The following is a 24,493-nucleotide window of genomic DNA, read 5'->3' as shown; positions in this document are numbered from 1 at the left end:
AATTTACATACGTCTCGCATGGGCAATGTGCGAGATTTCCGGGCTTTTAGTGACACACAGAAACAACGTCATATTGAACTATTATTTGACAGCACCAAAATCATTTTGCATTGGCCGGGAATCGAACCCGGGCCTCCCGCGTGGCAGGCGAGAATTCTACCACTGAACCACCAATGCGATATGTTGTTGTTCCATCACGGACATTTCAGGAAATTTTGAATTTTATGTAACATAATGCAGACTAAGTTAGTATCAGTACTCGATAATGTAGATTCCATAAATATATACAAATAATCTAGTCAGTTGTTTCCACCTGAAATTTACATACGTCTCGCAAAGGGCAATGTGCGCGATTTCCGCGCTTTTAGTGACACACAGAAATGACGTCATATTGAACTATTAATTGACAGCACCAAAATCATTTTGCATTGGTCGGGAATCTACCACTGAACCACCAATGCGATATGTTGTTGTTCCATCACGGACATTTCAGGAAATATTGAATTTTATGTGACATAATTCAGATTAAGTTAGTATCAGTACTCGATATTGTAGATTCCATATTTATACAAATAATCTAGTCAGTTGTTTCCACCTGAAATTTACATACGTCTCACATGGGCAATGTGCGAGATTTCCGCGCTTTTAGTGAAACACAGAAATGACGTCATATTGAACTATTAATTGACAGCACCAAAATCATTTTGCATTGGCCGGGAATCTACCACTGAACCACCAATGCGATATGTTGTTGTTCCATCACGGACATTTCAGGAAATATTGAATTTTATGTGACATAATGAAGATTATGTTAGTATCAGTACTCGTTATTGTAGATTCCATATTTATACAAATAATCTAGTCAGTTGTTTCCACCTGAAATTTACATACGTCTCGCATGGGCAATGTGCGAGATTTCCGCGCTTTTAGTGACACACAGAAATAACGTCATATTGAACTATTAATTGACAGCACCAAAATCAATTTGCATTGGCCGGGAATCGAACCCGGGCCTCCGCGTGGCAGGCGAGAATTCTACCACTGAACCACCAATGCGATATGTTGTTGTTCCATCACGGACATTTCAGGAAATTTTGAATTTTATGTAACATAATGCAGACTAAGTTAGTATCAGTACTCGATAATGTAGATTCCATAAATATATACAAATAATCTAGTCAGTTGTTTCCACCTGAAATTTACATACGTCTCGCAAAGGGCAATGTGCGCGATTTCCGCGCTTTTAGTGACACACAGAAATGACGTCATATTGAACTATTAATTGACAGCACCAAAATCATTTTGCATTGGTCGGGAATCTACCACTGAACCACCAATGCGATATGTTGTTGTTCCATCACGGACATTTCAGGAGGCATTGAATTTTATGTGACATAATGCAGATTAAGTTAGTATCAGTACTCGATATTGTAGATTCCATATCTATACAAATAATCTCGTCAGTTGTTTCCACCTGAAATTTACATACGTCTCGCATGGGCAATGTGCGAGATTTCCGCGCTTTTAGTGACACACAGAAATAACGTCATATTGAACTATTAATTGACAGCACCAAAATCAATTTGCATTGGCCGGGAATCGAACACGGGCCTCCCGCGTGGCAGGCGAGAATTCTACCACTGAACCACCAATGCGATATGTTGTTGATCGATCACAGACATTTCAGGAAATATTAAATTTTATGTGACATAATGCAGATTAAGTTAGTATCAGTACTCGATAATGTAGATTCCATAATATATACAAATAATCTAGTCAGTTGTTTCCACCTGAAATTTACATACGTCTCGCATGGGCAATGTGCGAGATTTTCGCGCTTTTAGTGACACACAGAAATGACGTCATATTGAACTATTAATTGACAGCACCAAAATCATTTTGCATTGGCCGGGAATCTACCACTGAACCACCAATGCGATATGTTGTTGTTCCATCACGGACATTTCAGGAAATATTGAATTTTATGTGACATAATGCAGATTAAGTTAGTATCAGAACTCGATAATGTAGATTCCATATGTATACAAATGATCTAGTCAGTTGTTTCCACCTGAAATTTACATACGCCTTGCATGGGCAATGTGCGAGATATCCGCGCTTTTAGTGACATACAGAAATAGCGTCATATTGAAGTAATAATTGACAGCACCAAAATCATTTTGCATTGGCCGGGAATCTACCACTGAACCACCAATGCGATATGTTGTTGTTCCATCACGGACATTTCAGGAAATATTGAATTTTATGTGACATAATGCAGATTAAGTTAGTATCAGAACTCGATATTGTAGATTCCATATTTATACAAATAATCTAGTCAGTTGTTTCCACCTGAAATTTACATACGTCTCGCATGGGCAATGTGCGAGATTTCCGGGCTTTTAGTGACACTCAGAAACAATGTCATATTGAACTATTAATTGACAGCACCAAAATAATTTTGCATTGGCCGGGAATCGAACGCGCCTCCCGCGTGGCAGGCGAGAATTCTACCACTGAACCACCAATGCGATATGTTGTTGTTCCATCACGGACATTTCAGGAAATTTTGAATTTTATGTAACATAATGCAGACTAAGTTAGTATCAGTACTCGATAATGTAGATTCCATAAATATATACAAATAATCTAGTCAGTTGTTTCCACCTGAAATTTACATACGTCTCGCAAAGGGCAATGTGCGCGATTTCCGCGCTTTTAGTGACACACAGAAATGACGTCATATTGAACTATTAATTGACAGCACCAAAATCATTTTGCATTGGTCGGGAATCTACCACTGAACCACCAATGCGATATGTTGTTGTTCCATCACGGACATTTCAGGAAATATTGAATTTTATGTGACATAATTCAGATTAAGTTAGTATCAGAACTCGATAATGTAGATTCCATATCTATACAAATAATCTAGTCAGTTGTTTCCACCTGAAATTTACATACGTCTCGCATGGGCAATGTGCGAGATTTCCGCGCTTTTAGTGACACGCAGAAATAACGTCATATTGAACTATTAATTGACAGCACCAAAATCAATTTGCATTGGCCGGGAATCGAACCCGGGCCTCCCGCGTGGCAGGCGAGAATTCTACCACTGAACCACCAATGCGATATGTTGTTGATCCAACACGGACATTTCAGGAAATGTTAAATTGTATGTGACATAATGCAGATTAAGTTAGTATCAGTACTCGATAATGTAGATTCCATAATATATACAAATAATCTAGTCAGTTGTTTCCACCTGAAATTTACATACGTCTCACATGGGCAATGTGCGAGATTTCCGCGCTTTTAGTGACACACAGAAATGACGTCATATTGAACTATTAATTGACAGCACCAAAATCATTTTGCATTGGCCGGGAATCTACCACTGAACCACCAATGCGATATGTTGTTGTTCCATCACGGACATTTCAGGAAGCATTGAATTTTATGTGACATAATGCAGATTAAGTTAGCATCAGAACGCGATAATGTAGATTCCATATCTATACAAATAATCTCGTCAGTTGTTTCCACCTGAAATTTACATACGTCTCGCATGGGCAATGTGCGAGATTTCCGCGCTTTTAGTGACACACAGAAATAACGTCATATTGAACTATTAATTGACAGCACCAAAATCAATTTGCATTGGCCGGGAATCGAACCCGGGCCTCCCGCGTGGCAGGCGAGAATTCTACCACTGAACCACCAATGCGATATGTTGTTGATCCATCACGGACATTTCAGGAAATATTAAATTTTATGTGACATAATGCAGATTAAGTTAGTATCAGTACTCGATAATGTAGATTCCATAATATATACAAATAATCTAGTCAGTTGTTTCCACCTGAAATTTACATACGTCTCGCATGGGCAATGTGCGAGATTTTCGCGCTTTTAGTGACACACAGAAATGACGTCATATTGAACTATTAATTGACAGCACCAAAATCATTTTGCATTTGCCGGGAATCTACCACTGAACCACCAATGCGATATGTTGTTGTTCCATCACGGACATTTCAGGAAATATTGAATTTTATGTGACATAATGCAGATTAAGTTAGTATCAGAACTCGATAATGTAGATTCCATATGTATACAAATAATCTAGTCAGTTGTTTCCACCTGAAATTTACATACGCCTTGCATGGGCAATGTGCGAGATATCCGCGCTTTTAGTGACATACAGAAATAGCGTCATATTGAAGTATTAATTGACAGCACCAAAATCATTTTGCATTGGCCTGGAATCTACCACTGAACCACCAATGCGATATGTTGTTGTTCCATCACGGACATTTCAGGAAATATTGAATTTTATGTGACATAATGCAGATTAAGTTAGTATCAGAACTCGATAATGTAGATTCCATATCTATACAAATAATCTAGTCAGTTGTTTCCACCTGAAATTTACATACGTCTCGCATGGGCAATGTGCGAGATTTCCGCGCTTTTAGTGACACACAGAAATCACGTCATATTGAACTATTAATTGACAGCACCAAAATCATTTTGCATTGGCCGGGAATCTACCACTGAACCACCAATGCGATATGTTGTTGTTCCATCACGGACATTTCAGGAAATATTGAATTTTATGTGACATAATGAAGATTAAGTTAGTATCAGTACTCGATATTGTAGATTCCATATTTATACAAATAATCTAGTCAGTTGTTTCCACCTGAAATTTACATACGTCTCGCATGGGCAATGTGCGAGATTTCCGGGCTTTTAGTGACACTCAGAAACAATGTCATATTGAACTATTAATTGACAGCACCAAAATCATTTTGCATTGGCCGGGAATCGAACGCGCGCCTCCCGCGTGGCAGGCGAGAATTCTACCACTGAACCACCAATGCGATATGTTGTTGTTCCATCACGGACATTTCAGGAAATTTTGAATTTTATGTAACATAATGCAGACTAAGTTAGTATCAGAACTCGATAATGTAGATTCCATATGTATACAAATAATCTAGTCAGTTGTTTCCACCTGAAATTTACATACGCCTTGCATGGGCAATGTGCGAGATTTTCGCGCTTTTAGTGACACACAGAAATGACGTCATATTGAACTATTAATTGACAGCACCAAAATCATTTTGCATTGGCCGGGAATCTACCACTGAACCACCAATGCGATATGTTGTTGTTCCATCACGGACATTTCAGGAAATATTGAATTTTATGTGACATAATGCAGATTAAGTTAGTATCAGAACTCGATAATGTAGATTCCATATGTATACAAATAATCTAGTCAGTTGTTTCCACCTGAAATTTACATACGCCTTGCATGGGCAATGTGCGAGATATCCGCGCTTTTAGTGACATACAGAAATAGCGTCATATTGAAGTATTAATTGACAGCACCAAAATCATTTTGCATTGGCCGGGAATCTACCACTGAACCACCAATGCGATATGTTGTTGTTCCATCACGGACATTTCAGGAAATATTGAATTTTATGTGACATAATGCAGATTAAGTTAGTATCAGAACTCGATAATGTAGATTCCATATCTATACAAATAATCTAGTCAGTTGTTTCCACCTGAAATTTACATACGTCTCGCATGGGCAATGTGCGAGATTTCCGCGCTTTTAGTGACACACAGAAATCACGTCATATTGAACTATTAATTGACAGCACCAAAATCATTTTGCATTGGCCGGGAATCTACCACTGAACCACCAATGCGATATGTTGTTGTTCCATCACGGACATTTCAGGAAATATTGAATTTTATGTGACATAATGAAGATTAAGTTAGTATCAGTACTCGATATTGTAGATTCCATATTTATACAAATAATCTAGTCAGTTGTTTCCACCTGAAATTTACATACGTCTCGCATGGGCAATGTGCGAGATTTCCGGGCTTTTAGTGACACTCAGAAACAATGTCATATTGAACTATTAATTGACAGCACCAAAATCATTTTGCATTGGCCGGGAATCGAACGCGCGCCTCCCGCGTGGCAGGCGAGAATTCTACCACTGAACCACCAATGCGATATGTTGTTGTTCCATCACGGACATTTCAGGAAATTTTGAATTTTATGTAACATAATGCAGACTAAGTTAGTATCAGTACTCGATAATGTAGATTCCATAAATATATACAAATAATCTAGTCAGTTGTTTCCACCTGAAATTTACATACGTCTCGCAAAGGGCAATGTGCGCGATTTCCGCGCTTTTAGTGACACACAGAAATGACGTCATATTGAACTATTAATTGACAGCACCAAAATCATTTTGCATTGGTCGGGAATCTACCACTGAACCACCAATGCGATATGTTGTTGTTCCATCACGGACATTTCAGGAAATATTGAATTTTATGTGACATAATTCAGATTAAGTTAGTATCAGTACTCGATATTGTAGATTCCATATTTATACAAATAATCTAGTCAGTTGTTTCCACCTGAAATTTACATACGTCTCGCATGGGCAATGTGCGAGATTTCCGCGCTTTTAGTGACACGCAGAAATAACGTCATATTGAACTATTAATTGACAGCACCAAAATCAATTTGCATTGGCCGGGAATCGAACCCGGGCCTCCCGCGTGGCAGGCGAGAATTCTACCACTGAACCACCAATGCGATATGTTGTTGATCCAACACGGACATTTCAGGAAATATTAAATTGTATGTGACATAATGCAGATTAAGTTAGTATCAGTACTCGATAATGTAGATTCCATAATATATACAAATAATCTAGTCAGTTGTTTCCACCTGAAATTTACATACGTCTCACATGGGCAATGTGCGAGATTTCCGCGCTTTTAGTGACACACAGAAATGACGTCATATTGAACTATTAATTGACAGCACCAAAATCATTTTGCATTGGCCGGGAATCTACCACTGAACCACCAATGCAATATGTTGTTGTTCCATCACGGACATTTCAGGAAATATTGAATTTTATGTGACATAATGCAGACTAAGTTAGTATCAGTACTCGATAATGTAGATTCCATATTTATACAAATAATCTAGTCAGTTGTTTCCACCTGAAATTTACATACGTCTCGCATGGGCAATGTGCGAGATTTCCGGGCTTTTAGTGACACTCAGAAACAATGTCATATTGAACTATTAATTGACAGCACCAAAATCATTTTGCATTGGCCGGGAATCGAACCCGCGCCTCCCGCGTGGCAGGCGAGAATTCTACCACTGAACCACCAATGCGATATGTTGTTGTTCCATCACGGACATTTCAGGAAATTTCGAATTTTATGTAACATAATGCAGACTAAGTTAGTATCAGTACTCGATAATGTAGATTCCATAAATATATACAAATAATCTAGTCAGTTGTTTCCACCTGAAATTTACATACGTCTCGCAAAGGGCAATGTGCGCGATTTCCGCGCTTTTAGTGACACACAGAAATGACGTCATATTGAACTATTAATTGACAGCACCAAAATCATTTTGCATTGGCCGGGAATCTACCACTGAACCACCAATGCGATATGTTGTTGTTCCATCACGGACATTTCAGGAAATATTGAATTTTATGTGACATAATGAAGATTAAGTTAGTATCAGTACTCGATATTGTAGATTCCATATTTATACAAATAATCTAGTCAGTTGTTTCCACCTGAAATTTACATACGTCTCGCACGGGCAATGTGCGAGATTTCCGGGCTTTTAGTGACACTCAGAAAAAATGTCATATTGAACTATTAATTGACAGCACCAAAATCATTTTGCATTGGCCGGGAATCGAACCCGCGCCTCCCGCGTGGCAGGCGAGAATTCTACCACTGAACCACCAATGCGATATGTTGTTGTTCCATCACGGACATTTCAGGAAATTTTGAATTTTATGTAACATAATGCAGACTAAGTTAGTATCAGTACTCGATAATGTAGATTCCATAAATATATACAAATAATCTAGTCAGTTGTTTCCACCTGAAATTTACATACGTCTCGCAAAGGGCAATGTGCGCGATTTCCGCGCTTTTAGTGACACACAGAAATGACGTCATATTGAACTATTAATTGACAGCACCAAAATCATTTTGCATTGGTCGGGAATCTACCACTGAACCACCAATGCGATATGTTGTTGTTCCATCACGGACATTTCAGGAAGCATTGAATTTTATGTGACATAATGCAGATTAAGTTAGTATCAGAACTCGATAATGTAGATTCCATATGTATACAAATAATCTAGTCAGTTGTTTCCACATGAAATTTACATACGCCGTGCATGGGCAATGTGCGAGATATTCGCGCTTTTAGTGACATACAGAAATAGCGTCATATTGAAGTATTAATTGACAGCACCAAAATCATTTTGCATTGGCCGGGAATCTACCACTGAACCACCAATGCGATATGTTGTTGTTCCATCACGGACATTTCAGGAAATATTGAATTTTATGTGACATAATGCAGATTAAGTTAGTATCAGAACTCGATAATGTAGATTCCATATCTATACAAATAATCTAGTCAGTTGTTTCCACCTGAAATTTACATACGTCTCGCATGGGCAATGTGCGAGATTTCCGCGCTTTTAGTGACACACAGAAATAACGTCATATTGAACTATTAATTTACAGCACCAAAATAATTTTGCATTGGCCGGGAATCGAACCTGGGCCTCCCGCGTGGCAGTCGAGAATTCTACCACTGAACCACCAATGCGATATGTTGTTGTTCCATCACGGACATTTCAGGAAATATTGGATTTTATGTGACATAATTCAGATTAAGTTAGTATCAGTACTCGATATTGTAGATTCCATATTTATACAAATAATCTGGTCAGTTGTTTCCACCTGAAATTTACATACGTCTCGCACAGACAATGTGCGAGGTTTCCGCGCTTTTAGTGACACACAGAAATAACGTCATATTGAACTATTAATTTACAGCACCAAAATCATTTTGCATTGGCCGGGAATCGAACCTGGTCCTCCCGCGTGGCAGGCGAGAATTCTACCACTGAACCACCAATGCGATATGTTGTTGTTCCATCACGGACATTTCAGGAAATATTCAATTTTATGTGACATAATGCAGATTAAGTTAGTATCAGTACTCGATAATGTAGATTCCATAATATATACAAATAATCTAGTCAGTTGTTTCCACCTGAAATTTACATACGTCTCGCATGGGCAATGTGCGAGATTTTCGCGCTTTTAGTGACACACAGAAATGACGTCATATTGAACTATTAATTGACAGCACCAAAATCATTTTGCATTGGCCGGGAATCTACCACTGAACCACCAATGCGATATGTTGTTGTTCCATCACGGACATTTCAGGAAATATTGAATTTTATGTGACATAATGCAGATTAAGTTAGTATCAGAACTCGATTATGTAGATTCCATATGTATACAAATAATATAGTCAGTTGTTTCCACCTGAAATTTACATACGCCTTGCATGGGCAATGTGCGAGATATCCGCGCTTTTAGTGACATACAGAAATAGCGTCATATTGAAGTATTAATTGACAGCACCAAAATCATTTTGCATTGGCCGGGAATCTACCACTGAACCACCAATGCGATATGTTGTTGTTCCATCACGGACATTTCAGGAAATATTGAATTTTATGTGACATAATGCAGATTAAGTTAGTATCAGAACTCGATAATGTAGATTCCATATCTATACAAATAATATAGTCAGTTGTTTCCACCTGAAGTTTACATACGCCTTGCATGGGCAATGTGCGAGATATCCGCGCTTTTAGTGACACACAGAAATAGCGTCATATTGAACTATTGATTGACAGCATCAAAATCATTTTGCATTGGCCGGGAATCGAACCCGGGCCTCCCGCGTGGCAGGCGAGAATTCTACCACTGAACCATCAATGCGATATGTTGTTGTTCCATCACGGACATTTCAGGAAATTTTGAATTTTATGTAACATAATGCAGATTAAGTTAGTATCAGAAATCGATAATGTAGATTCCATATGTATACAAATAATCTAGTCAGTTGTTTCCACCTGAAATTTACATACGTCTCGCAAAGGGCAATGTGCGAGATTTCCGCGCTTTTAGTGACACACAGAAATGACGTCATATTGAACTATTAATTGACAGCACCAAAATCATTTTGCATTGGTCGGGAATCAAACACTGAACTACCAATGCGATATGTTGTTGTTCCATCACGGACATTTCAGGAAGCATTGAATTTTATGTGACATAATGCAGATTAAGTTAGCATCAGAACGCGATAATGTAGATTCCATATCTATACAAATAATCTCGTCAGTTGTTTCCACCTGAAATTTACATACGTCTCGCATGGGCAATGTGCGAGATTTCCGCGCTTTTAGTGACACACAGAAATGACGTCATATTGAACTACTAAATGACAGCAACAAAATCATTTTGCATTGGCCGGGAATCGAACTTGGGCCTCCCGCGTGGCAGGCGAGAATTCTACCACTGAACCACCAATGCGATATGTTGTTGTTCCATCACGGACATTTCAGGAAATATTGAATTTTATGTGACATAATTCAGATTAAGATAGTATCAGTACTCGATATTGTAGATTCCATATTTATACAAAGAATCTAGTCAGTTGTTTCCACCTGAAATGTACATACGTCTCGCATGGGCAATGTGCGAGATTTCCGCGCTTTTAGTGACACACAGAAATGACGTCATATTGAACTATTAAATGACAGCACCAAAATCATTTTGCATTGGCCGGGAATCTACCACTGAACCACCAATGCGATATGTTGTTGTTCCATCACGGACATTTCAGGAAATATTGAATTTTATGTGACATAATGCAGATTAAGTTAGTATCAGAACTCGATAATGTAGATTCCATATGTATACAAATAATCTAGTCAGTTGTTTCCACCTGAAATTTACATACGCCTTGCATGGGCAATGTGCGAGATATCCGCGCTTTTAGTGTCATACAGAAATAGCGTCATATTGAAGTATTAATTGACAGCACCAAAATCATTTTGCATTGGCCGGGAAACTACCACTGAACCACCAATACGATATGTTGTTGTTCCATCACGGACATTTCAGGAAATATTGAATTTTATGTGACATAATGCAGATTAAGTTAGTATCAGAACTCGATAATGTAGATTCCATATCTATACAAATAATATAGTCAGTTGTTTCCACCTGAAGTTTACATACGCCTTGCATGGGCAATGTGCGAGATATCCGCGCTTTTAGTGACACACAGAAAAAGCGTCATATTGAACTATTAATTGATAGCATCAAAATCATTTTGCATTGGCCGGGAATCGAACGCGGGCCTCCCGCGTGGCAGGCGAGAATTCTACCACTGAACCACCAATGCGATATGTTGATATTCCATCACGGACATTTCAGGAAATATTGAATTTTATGTGACATAATGCAGATTAAGTTAGTATCAGTACTCGATAATGTAGATTCCATATATATACAAATAATCTAGTCAGTTGTTTCCACCTGAAAATTACATACGTCTCGCATGGGCAATGTGCGAGATTTCCGCGCTTTTAGTGACACACAGAAATGACGTCATATTGAACTATTAATTGACAGCACCAAAATCATTTTGCATTGGCCGGGAATCTACCACTGAACCACCAATGCGATATGTTGTTGTTCCATCACGGACATTTCAGGAAGCATTGAATTTTATGTGACATAATGCAGATTAAGTTAGTATCAGAACGCGATAATGTAGATTCCATATTTATACAAATAATCTAGTCAGTTGTTTCCACTTGAAATTTACATACGTCTCGCATGGGCAATGTGCGTGATTTCCGCGCTTTTAGTGACACACAGAAATAACGTCATATTGAACTATTAATTGCCAGCACCAAAATCATTTTGCATTGGCCGGGAATCGAACCTGGGCCTCCCGCGTGGCAGGCGAGAATTCTACCATTGAACCACCAATGCGATATGTTGTTGTTACATCACGGACATTTCAGGAAATATTGAATTTTATGTGACATAATGCAGATTAAGTTAGTATCAGTACTCGATATTGTAGATTCCATATTTATACAAATAATCTAGTCAGTTGTTTCCACTTGAAATTTACATACGTCTCGCATGGGCAATGTGCGTGATTTCCGCGCTTTTAGTGACACACAGAAATAACGTCATATTGAACTATTAATTGCCAGCACCAAAATCATTTTGCATTGGCCGGGAATCGAACCCGGGCCTCCCGCGTGGCAGGCGATAATTCTACCACTGAACCACCAATGCGATATGTTGTTGACCCATCACGGACATTTCAGGAAATATTAAATTTTATGTGACATAATGCAGATTAAGTTAGTATCAGTACTCGATAATGTAGATTCCATATATATACAAATAATCTAGTCAGTTGTTTCCACCTGAAATTTACATACGTCTCGCATGGGCAATTTGCAAGATTTTCGCGCTTTTAGTGACACACAGAAATGACGTCATATTGAACTATTAATTGACAGCACCAAAATCATTTTGCATTGGCCGGGAATCTACCACTGAACCACCAAAGCGATATGTTGTTGTTCCATCACGGACATTTCAGGAAATATTGAATTTTATGTGACATAATGCAGATTAAGTTAGTATCAGAACTCGATAATGTAGATTCCATATCTATACAAATAATCTAGTCAGTTGTTTCCACCTGAAATATACATACGCCTTGCATGGGCAATGTGCGTGATTTCCGCGCTTTTAGTGACACACAGAAATAACGTCATATTGAACTATTAATTGCCAGCACCAAAATCATTTTGCATTGGCCGGGAATCGAACCTGGGCCTCCCGCGTGGCAGGCGAGAATTCTACCACTGAACCAAAAATGCGATATGTTGTTGTTACATCACGGACATTTCAGGAAATATTGAATTTTATGTGACATAATGCAGATTAAGTTAGTATCAGTACTCGATATTGTAGATTCCATATTTATACAAATAATCTAGTCAGTTGTTTCCACTTGAAATTTACATACGTCTCGCATGGGCAATGTGCGTGATTTCCGCGCTTTTAGTGACACACAGAAATAACGTCATATTGAACTATTAATTGCCAGCACCAAAATCATTTTGCATTGGCCGGGAATCGAACCCGGGCCTCCCGCGTGGCAGGCGATAATTCTACCACTGAACCACCAATGCGATATGTTGTTGACCCATCACGGACATTTCAGGAAATATTAAATTTTATGTGACATAATGCAGATTAAGTTAGTATCAGTACTCGATAATGTAGATTCCATATATATACAAATAATCTAGTCAGTTGTTTCCACCTGAAATTTACATACGTCTCGCATGGGCAATTTGCAAGATTTTCGCGCTTTTAGTGACACACAGAAATGACGTCATATTGAACTATTAATTGACAGCACCAAAATCATTTTGCATTGGCCGGGAATCTACCACTGAACCACCAAAGCGATATGTTGTTGTTCCATCACGGACATTTCAGGAAATATTGAATTTTATGTGACATAATGCAGATTAAGTTAGTATCAGAACTCGATAATGTAGATTCCATATCTATACAAATAATCTAGTCAGTTGTTTCCACCTGAAATATACATACGCCTTGCATGGGCAATGTGCGAGATATCCGCGCTTTTAGTGACATACAGAAATAGCGTCATATTGAACTATTAATTGACAGCACCAAAATCATTTTGCATTGGCCGGGAATCTACCACTGAACCACCAATGCGATATGTTGTTGTTCCAACACGGACATTTCGGGAAATATTGAATTTTATGTGACATAATGCAGATTAAGTTAGTATCAGAACTCGATAATGTAGATTCCATATGTATACAAATAATCTAGTCAGTTGTTTCCACCTGAAATTTACATACGTCTCGCAAAGGGCAATGTGCGAGATTTCCGCGCTTTTAGTGACACACAGAAATGACGTCATATTGAACTATTAATTGACAGCACCAAAATCATTTTGCATTGGTCGGGAATCTAACACTGAACCACCAATGCGATATGTTGTTGTTCCATCACGGACATTTCAGGAAGCATTGAATTTTATGTGACATAATGCAGATTAAGTTAGTATCAGAACTCGATAATGTAGATTCCATATCTATACAAATAATCTCGTCAGTTGTTTCCAAATGAAATTTACATATGTCTCGCACAGACAATGTGCGAGGTTTCCGCGCTTTTAGTGACACACAGAAATAACGTCATATTGAACTATTAATTTACAGCACCAAAATCATTTTGCATTGGCCGGGAATCGAACCTGGGCCTCCCGCGTGGCAGGCGAGAATTCTACCACTGAACCACCAATGCGATATGTTGTTGTTCCATCACGGACATTTCAGGAAATATTGAATTTTATGTGACATAATTCAGATTAAGTTAGTATCAGTACTCGATATTGTAGATTCCATATTTATACAAATAATCTAGTCAGTTGTTTCCACCTGAAATTTACATACGTCTCGCATTGGCAATGTGCGAGATTTCCGCGCTTTTAGTGACACACAGAAATAACGTCATATTGAACTATTAATTTACAGCACCAAAATCATTTTGCATTGGCCGGGAATCGAACCCGGGCCTCCCGCGTGGCAGGCGAGAATTCTACCACTGAACCACCAATGCGATATATTGTTGATCCATCACGGACATTTCAGGAAATATTAAATTTTATGTGACATAATGCAGATTAAGTTAGTATCAGTACTCGATTATGTAGATTCCATAATATATACAAATAATCTAGTCAGTTGTTTCCACCTGAAATTTACATACGTCTCGCATGGGCAATGTGCGAGATTTTCGCGCTTTTAGTGACACACAGAAATGACGTCATATTGAACTATTAATTGACAGCACCAAAATCATTTTGCATTGGCCGGGAATCTACCACTGAACCACCAATGCGATATGTTGTTGTTCCATCACGGACATTTCAGGAAATATTGAATTTTATGTGACATAATGCAGATTAAGTTAGTATCAGAACTCGATAATGTAGATTCCATATGTATACAAATAATCTAGTCAGTTGTTTCCACCTGAAATTTACATACGCCTTGCATGGGCAATGTGCGAGATATCCGCGCTTTTAGTGACATACAGAAATAGCGTCATATTGAAGTATTAATTGACAGCACCAAAATCATTTTGCATTGGCCGGGAATCTACCACTGAACCACCAATGCGATATGTTGTTGTTCCACCACGGACATTTCAGGAAATATTGAATTTTATGTGACATAATGCAGATTAAGTTAGTATCAGAACTCGATAATGTAGATTCCATATCTATACAAAAAATATAGTCAGTTGTTTCCACCTGAAGTTTACATACGCCTTGCATGGGCAATGTGCGAGATATCCGCGCTTTTAGTGACACACAGAATTAGCGTCATATTGAACTATTAATTGACAGCATCAAAATCATTTTGCATTGGCCGGGAATCGAACCCGGGCCTCCCGCGTGGCAGGCGAAAATTCTACCACTGAACCACCAATGCGATATGTTGTTATTCCATCACGGACATTTCTGGAAATATTAAATTTTATGTGACATAATGCAGATTAAGTTAGTATCAGTACACCATAATGTAGATTCCATATATATACAAATAATCTAGTCAGTTGTTTCCACCTGAAATTTACATACGTCTCGCATGGGCAATGTGCGAGATTTCCGCGCTTTTAGTGACACACAGAAATAACGTCATATTGAACTATTAATTTACAGCACCAAAATAATTCTTCATTGGCCGGGAATCGAACCTGGGCCTCCCGCGTGGCAGTCGAGAATTCTACCACTGAACCACCAATGCGATATGTTGTTGTTCCATCACGGACATTTCAGGAAATATTGAATTTTATGTGACATAATGCAGATTAAGTTAGTATCAGAACTCGATAATGTAGATTCCATATCTATACAAATAATATAGTCAGTTGTTTCCACCTGAAGTTTACATACGCCTTGCATGGGCAATGTTCGAGATATCCGCGCTTTTAGTGACACACAGAAATAGCGTCATATTGAACTATTGATTGACAGCATCAAAATCATTTTGCATTGGCCGGGAATCGAACCCGGGCCTCCCGCGTGGCAGGCGAGAATTCTACCACTGAACCATTAATGCGATATGTTGTTGTTCCATCACGGACATTTCAGGAAATTTTGAATTTTATGTAACATAATGCAGATTAAGTTAGTATCAGAACTCGATAATGTAGATTCCATATGTATACAAATAATCTAGTCAGTTGTTTCCACCTGAAATTTACATACGTCTCGCATGGGCAATGTGCGAGATTTTCGCGCTTTTAGTGACACACAGAAATGACGTCATATTGAACTATTAATTGACAGCACCAAAATCATTTTGCATTGGCCGGGAATCTACCACTGAACCACCAATGCGATATGTTGTTGTTCCATCACGGACATTTCAGGAAATATTGAATTTTATGTGACATAATGCAGATTAAGTTAGTATCAGAAATCGATAATGTAGATTCCATATGTATACAAATAATCTAGTCAGTTGTTTCCACCTGAAATTTACATACGTCTCGCAAAGGGCAATGTGCGAGATTTCCGCGCTTTTAGTGACACACAGAAATGACGTCATATTGAACTATTAATTGACAGCACCAAAATCATTTTGCATTGGTCGGGAATCTAACACTGAACCACCAATGCGATATGTTGTTGTTCCATCACGGACATTTCAGGAAGCATTGAATTTTATGTGACATAATGCAGATTAAGTTAGCATCAGAACGCGATAATGTAGATTCCATATCTATACAAATAATCTCGTCAGTTGTTTCCACCTGAAATTTACATATGTCTCGCACAGACAATGTGCGAGGTTTCCGCGCTTTTAGTGACACACAGAAATAACGTCATATTGAACTATTAATTTACAGCACCAAAATCGTTTTGCATTGGCCGGGAATCGAACCTGGTCCTCCCGCGTGGCAGGCGAGAATTCTACCACTGAACCACCAATGCGATATGTTGTTGTTCCATCACGGACATTTCAGGAAATATTGAATTTTATGTGACATAATGCAGATTAAGTTAGTATCAGTACTCGATAATGTAGATTCCATAATATATACAAATAATCTAGTCAGTTGTTTCCACCTGAAATTTACATACGTCTCGCATGGGCAATGTGCGAGATTTTCGCGCTTTTAGTGACACACAGAAATGACGTCATATTGAACTATTAATTGACAGCACCAAAATCATTTTGCATTGGCCGGGAATCTACCACTGAACCACCAATGCGATATGTTGTTGTTCCATCACGGACATTTCAGGAAATATTGAATTTTATGTGACATAATGCAGATTAAGTTAGTATCAGAAATCGATAATGTAGATTCCATATGTATACAAATAATCTAGTCAGTTGTTTCCACCTGAAATTTACATACGTCTCGCAAAGGGCAATGTGCGAGATTTCCGCGCTTTTAGTGACACACAGAAATGACGTCATATTGAACTATTAATTGACAGCACCAAAATCATTTTGCATTGGTCGGGAATCTAAAACTGAACCACCAATGCGATATGTTGTTGTTCCATCACGGACATTTCAGGAAGCATTGAATTTTATGTGACATAATGCAGATTAAGTTAGCATCAGAACGCGATAATGTAGATTCCATATCTATACAAATAATCTCGTCAGTTGTTTCCACCTGAAATTTACATATGTCTCGCACAGACAATGTGCGAGGTTTCCGCGCTTTTAGTGACACACAGAAATAACGTCATATTGAACTATTAATTTACAGCACCAAAATCGTTTTGCATTGGCCGGGAATCGAACCTGTTCCTCCCGCGTGGCAGGCGAGAATTCTACCACTGAACCACCAATGCGATATGTTGTTGTTCCATCACGGACATTTCAGGAAATATTGAATTTTATGTGACATAATGCAGATTAAGTTAGTATCAGTACTCGATAATGTAGATTCCATAATATATACAAATAATCTAGTCAGTTGTTTCCACCTGAAATTTACATACGTCTCGCATGGGCAATGTGCGAGATTTTCGCGCTTTTAGTGACACACAGAAATGACGTCATATTGAACTATTAATTGACAGCACCAAAATCATTTTGCATTGGCCGGGAATCTACCACTGAACCACCAATGCGATATGTTGTTGTTCCATCACGGACATTTCAGGAAATATTGAATTTTATGTGACATAATGCAGATTAAGTTAGTATCAGAACTCGATAATGTAGATTCCATATGTATACAAATAATCTAGTCAGTTGTTTCCACCTGAAATTTACATACGCCTTGCATGGGCAATGTGCGAGATATCCGCGCTTTTAGTGACATACAGAAATAGCGTCATATTGAAGTATTAATTGACAGCACCAAAATCATTTTGCATTGGCCGGGAATCTACCACTGAACCACCAATGCGATATGTTGTTGTTCCATCACGGACATTTCAGGAAATATTGAATTTTATGTGACATAATGCAGATTAAGTTAGTATCAGAACTCGATAATGTAGATTCCATATCTATACAAATAATATAGTCAGTTGTTTCCACCTGAAGTTTACATACGCCTTGCATGGGCAATGTGCGAGATATCCGGGCTTTTAGTGACACACAGAAATAGCGTCATATTGAACTATTGATTGACAGCATCAAAATCATTTTGCATTGGCCGGGAATCGAACCCGGGCCTCCCGCGTGGCAGGCGAGAATTCTACCACTGAACCATCAATGCGATATGTTGTTGTTCCATCACGAACATTTCAGGAAATTTTGAATTTTATGTAACATAATACAGATTAAGTTAGTATCAGAACTCGATAATGTAGATTCCATATGTATACAAATAATCTAGTCAGTTGTTTCCACCTGAAATTTACATACATCTCGCATGGGCAATGTGCGAGATTTTCGCGCTTTTAGTGACACACAGAAATGACGTCATATTGAACTATTAATTGACAGCACCAAAATCATTTTGCATTGGCCGGGAATCTACCACTGAACCACCAATGCGATATGTTGTTGTTCCATCACGGACATTTCAGGAAATATTGAATTTTATGTGACATAATGCAGATTAAGTTAGTATCAGAAATCGATAATGTAGATTCCATATGTATACAAATAATCTAGTCAGTTGTTTCCACCTGAACTTTACATACGTCTCGCAAAGGGCAATGTGCGAGATTTCCGCGCTTTTAGTGACACACAGAAATGACGTCATATTGAACTATTAATTGACAGCACCAAAATCATTTTGCATTGGTCGGGAATCTAACACTGAACCACCAATGCGATATGTTGTTGTTCCATCACGGACATTTCAGGAAGCATTGAATTTTATGTGACATAATGCAGATTAAGTTAGCATCAGAACGCGATAATGTAGATTCCATATCTATACAAATAATCTCGTCAGTTGTTTCCACCTGAAATTTACATATGTCTCGCACAGACAATGTGCGAGGTTTCCGCGCTTTTAGTGACACACAGAAATGACGTCATATTGAACTATTAATTGACAGCACCAAAATCATTTTGCATTGGCCGAGAATCTACCACTGAACCACCAATGCGATATGTTGTTGTTCCATCACGGACATTTCAGGAAATATTGAATTTTTTGTGACATAATGCAGATTAAGTTAGTATCAGAACTCGATAATGTAGATTCCATATGTATAAAAATAATCTAGTCAGTTGTTTCCACCTGAAATTTACATACGCCTTGCATGGGCAATGTGCGAGATATCCGCGCTTTTAGTGACATACAGAAATAGCGTCATATTGAAGTATTAATTGACAGCACCAAAATCATTTTGCATTGGCCGGGAATCTACCACTGAACCACCAATGCGATATGTTGTTGTTCCATCACGGACATTTCAGGAAATATTGAATTTTATGTGACATAATGCAGATTAAGTTAGTATCAGAACTCGATAATGTAGATTCCATATCTATACAAACAATATAGTCAGTTGTTTCCACCTGAAGTTTACATACGCCTTGCATGGGCAATGTTCGAGATATCCGCGCTTTTAGTGACACACAGAAATAGCGTCATATTGAACTATTGATTGACAGCATCAAAATCATTTTGCATTGGCCGGGAATCGAACCCGGGCCTCCCGCGTGGCAGGCGAGAATTCTACCACTGAACCATCAATGCGATATGTTGTTGTTCCATCACGGACATTTCAGGAAATTTTGAATTTTATGTAACATAATGCAGATTAAGTTAGTATCAGAACTCGATAATGTAGATTCCATATGTATACAAATAATCTAGTCAGTTGTTTCCACCTGAAATTTACATACGTCTCGCATGGGCAATGTGCGAGATTTTCGCGCTTTTAGTGACACACAGAAATGACGTCATATTGAACTATTAATTGACAGCACCAAAATCATTTTGCATTGGCCGGGAATCTACCACTGAACCACCAATGCGATATGTTGTTGTTCCATCACGGACATTTCAGGAAATATTGAATTTTATGTGACATAATGCAGATTAAGTTAGTATCAGAAATCGATAATGTAGATTCCATATGTATACAAATAATCTAGTCAGTTGTTTCCACCTGAAATTTACATACGTCTCGCAAAGGGCAATGTGCGAGATTTCCGCGCTTTTAGTGACACACAGAAATGACGTCATATTGAACTATTAATTGACAGCACCAAAATCATTTTGCATTGGTCGGGAATCTAACACTGAACCACCAATGCGATATGTTGTTGTTCCATCACGGACATTTCAGGAAGCATTGAATTTTATGTGACATAATGCAGATTAAGTTAGCATCAGAACGCGATAATGTAGATTCCATATCTATACAAATAATCTCGTCAGTTGTTTTCACCTGAAATTTACATATGTTTCCGCGCTTTTAGTGACACACAGAAATAACGTCATATTGAACTATTAATTTACAGCACCAAAATTATTTTGCATTGGCCGGGAATCGAACCTGGGCCTCCCGCGTGGCAGGCGAGAATTCTACCACTGAACCACCAATGCGATATGTTGTTGTTCCATCACGGACATTTCAGGAAATATTGAATTTTATGTGACATAATTCAGATTAAGATAGTATCAGTACTCGATATTGTAGATTCCATATTTATACAAATAATCTAGTCAGTTGTTTCCACCTGAAATTTACATACGTCTCGCATGGGCAATGTGCGAGATTTCCGCGCTTTTAGTGACACACAGAAATAACGTCATATTGAACTATTAATTGACAGCACCAAAATCATTTTGCATTGGCCTGGAATCGAACCCGGGCCTCCCGCGTGGCAGGCGAGAATTCTACCACTGAACCACCAATGCGATATGTTGTTGATCCATCACGGACATTTCAGGAAATATTAAATTTTATGTGACATAATGCAGATTAAGTTAGTATCAGTACTCGATTATGTAGATTCCATAATATATACAAATAATCTAGTCAGTTGTTTCCTCCTGAAATTTACATACGTCTCGCATGGGCAATGTGCGAGATTTTCGCGCCTTTAGTGACACACAGAAATGACGTCATATTGAACTATTAAATGACAGCACCAAAATCATTTTGCATTGGCCGGGAATCTACCACTGAACCACCAATGCGATATGTTGTTGTTCCATCACGGACATTTCAGGAAATATTGAATTTTATGTGACATAATGCAGATTAAGTTAGTATCAGAACTCGATAATGTAGATTCCATATGTATACAAATAATCTAGTCAGTTGTTTCCACCTGAAATTTACATACGCCTTGCATGGGCAATGTGCGAGATATCCGCGCTTTTAGTGTCATACAGAAATAGCGTCATATTGAAGTATTAATTGACAGCACCAAAATCATTTTGCATTGGCCGGGAAACTACCACTGAACCACCAATACGATATGTTGTTGTTCCATCACGGACATTTCAGGAAATATTGAATTTTATGTGACATAATGCAGATTAAGTTAGTATCAGAACTCGATAATGTAGATTCCATATCTATACAAATAATATAGTCAGTTGTTTCCACCTGAAGTTTACATACGCCTTGCATGGGCAATGTGCGAGATATCCGCGCTTTTAGTGACACACAGAAAAAGCGTCATATTGAACTATTAATTGATAGCATCAAAATCATTTTGCATTGGCCGGGAATCGAACCCGGGCCTCCCGCGTGGCAGGCGAGAATTCTACCACTGAACCACCAATGCGATATGTTGATATTCCATCACGGACATTTCAGGAAATATTGAATTTTATGTGACATAATGCAGATTAAGTTAGTATCAGTACTCGATAATGTAGATTCCATATATATACAAATAATCTAGTCAGTTGTTTCCACCTGAAATTTACATACGTCTCGCATGGGCAATGTGCGAGATTTCCGCGCTTTTAGTGACACACAGAAATGACGTCATATTGAACTATTAATTGACAGCACCAAAATCATTTTGCATTGGCCGGGAATCTACCACTGAACCACCAATGCGATATGTTGTTGTTCCATCACGGACATTTCAGGAAGCATTGAATTTTATGTGACATAATGCAGATTAAGTTAGTATCAGAACGCGATAATGTAGATTCCATATCTATACAAATAATCTAGTCAGTTGTTTCCACCTGAAATTTACATACGTCTCGCATGGGCAATGTGCGAGATTTCCGCGCTTTTAGTGACACACAGAAATAACGTCATATTGAACTATTAATTGACAGAACCAAAATCATTTTGCATTGGCCGGGAATCGAACCTGGGCCTCCCGCGTGGCAGGCGAGAATTCTACCACTGAACCACCAATGCGATATGTTGTTGTTACATCACGGACATTTCAGGAAATATTAAATTTTATGTGACATAATGCAGATTAAGTTAGTATCAGTACTCGATAATGTAGATTCCATATATATACAAATAATCTAGTCAGTTGTTTCCACCTGAAATTTACATACGTCTCGCATGGGCAATGTGCGAGATTTCCGCGCTTTTAGTGACACACAGAAATAACGTCATATTGAACTATTAATTGACAGCACCAAAATCATTTTGCATTGGCCGGGAATCGAACCCTGGCCTCCCGCGTGGCAGGCAAGAATTCTACCACTGAACCACCAATGCGATATGTTGTTGTTCCATCACGGACATTTCAGGAAATATTGAATTTTATGTGACATAATGCAGATTAAGTTAGTATCTGAACTCGATAATGTAGATTCCATATCTATACAAATAATATAGTCAGTTGTTTCCACCTGAAGTTTACATACGCCTTGCATGGGCAATGTGCGAGATATCCGCGCTGTTAGTGACACACAGAAATAGCGTCATATTAATATTGAACTATTAATTGACAGCACCAAAATCATTTTGCATTGGCCGGGAATCGAACCCGGGCGTCCCGTGTGGCAGGCGAGAATTCTACCACTGAACCACCAATGCGATATGTTGTTGATCCATCACGGACATTTCAGGAAATATTAAATTTTATGTGACATAATGCAGATTAAGTTAGTATCAGTACTCGATAATGTAGATTCCATATATATACAAATAATCTAGTCAGTTGTTTCCACCTGAAATTTACATACGTCTCGCATGGGCAATGTGCGAGATTTCCGCGCTTTTAGTGACACACAGAAAAAACGTCATATTGAACTATTAATTGACAGCACCAAAATCATTTTGCATTGGCCGGGAATCGAACCCGGGCCTCCCGCGTGGCAGGCGAGAATTCTACCACTGAACCACCAATGCGATATGTTGTTGTTCCATCACGGACATTTCAGGAAATATTAAATTTTATGTGACATAATGCAGATTAAGTTAGTATCAGTACTCGATAATGTAGATTCCATATATATACAAATAATCTAGTCAGTTGTTTCCACCTGAAATTTACATACGTCTCGCATGGGCAATGTACGAGATTTCCGCGCTTTTAGTGACACACAGAAATGACGTCATATTGAACTATTAATTGACAGCACCAAAATCATTTTGCATTGGCCGGGAATCTACCACTGAACCACCAATGCGATATGTTGTTGTTCCATCACGGACATTTCAGGAAGCATTGAATTTTATGTGACATAATGCAGATTAAGTTAGTATCAGAACTCGATAATTTAGATTCCATATCTATACAAATAATCTCGTCAGTTGTTTCCACCTGAAATTTACATATGTCTCGCACAGACTATGTGCGAGGTTTCCGCGCTTTTAGTGACACACAGAAATAACGTCATATTGAACTATTAATTTACAGCACCAAAATCATTTTGCATTGGCCGGGAATCGAACCCGGGCGTCCCGCGTGGCAGGCGAGAATTCTACCACTGAACCACCAATGCGATATGTTGTTGTTCCATCACGGACATTTCAGGAAAT

General features: G+C 38.4%; 7 non-coding genes across 7 annotated transcripts; all 7 read right to left on the bottom strand.

Annotated features, from left to right (window-relative positions):
• Positions 1-106: 106 nt before the first annotated feature.
• TRNAG-GCC (transfer RNA glycine (anticodon GCC)) lies at positions 107-177 on the bottom strand. Its single transcript has one exon. It is a non-coding gene; the product is annotated as a tRNA-Gly (tRNA).
• A 2,882-nt stretch (positions 178-3,059) lies between these two features.
• On the bottom strand, positions 3,060-3,130 carry TRNAG-GCC (transfer RNA glycine (anticodon GCC)). Its single transcript has one exon. It is a non-coding gene; the product is annotated as a tRNA-Gly (tRNA).
• Positions 3,131-3,656: 526 nt separating this feature from the next.
• TRNAG-GCC (transfer RNA glycine (anticodon GCC)) lies at positions 3,657-3,727 on the bottom strand. The gene has a single exon. It is a non-coding gene; the product is annotated as a tRNA-Gly (tRNA).
• Positions 3,728-6,572: 2,845 nt separating this feature from the next.
• TRNAG-GCC (transfer RNA glycine (anticodon GCC)) lies at positions 6,573-6,643 on the bottom strand. Its single transcript has one exon. It is a non-coding gene; the product is annotated as a tRNA-Gly (tRNA).
• Positions 6,644-14,611: 7,968 nt separating this feature from the next.
• TRNAG-GCC (transfer RNA glycine (anticodon GCC)) lies at positions 14,612-14,682 on the bottom strand. Its single transcript has one exon. It is a non-coding gene; the product is annotated as a tRNA-Gly (tRNA).
• Positions 14,683-22,242: 7,560 nt separating this feature from the next.
• Positions 22,243-22,313, bottom strand: TRNAG-GCC (transfer RNA glycine (anticodon GCC)). The gene has a single exon. It is a non-coding gene; the product is annotated as a tRNA-Gly (tRNA).
• A 1,476-nt stretch (positions 22,314-23,789) lies between these two features.
• On the bottom strand, positions 23,790-23,860 carry TRNAG-GCC (transfer RNA glycine (anticodon GCC)). Its single transcript has one exon. It is a non-coding gene; the product is annotated as a tRNA-Gly (tRNA).
• Between the last annotated feature and the right edge of the window lie 633 nt (positions 23,861-24,493).

The sequence above is a fragment of the Saccoglossus kowalevskii genome, chromosome 17, assembly GCF_978046115.1.
Source record: "Saccoglossus kowalevskii chromosome 17, keSacKowa6.1, whole genome shotgun sequence".
NCBI lineage: Eukaryota > Metazoa > Hemichordata > Enteropneusta > Harrimaniidae > Saccoglossus > Saccoglossus kowalevskii.
This window is presented reverse-complemented; position numbering and strand designations above follow the sequence as displayed.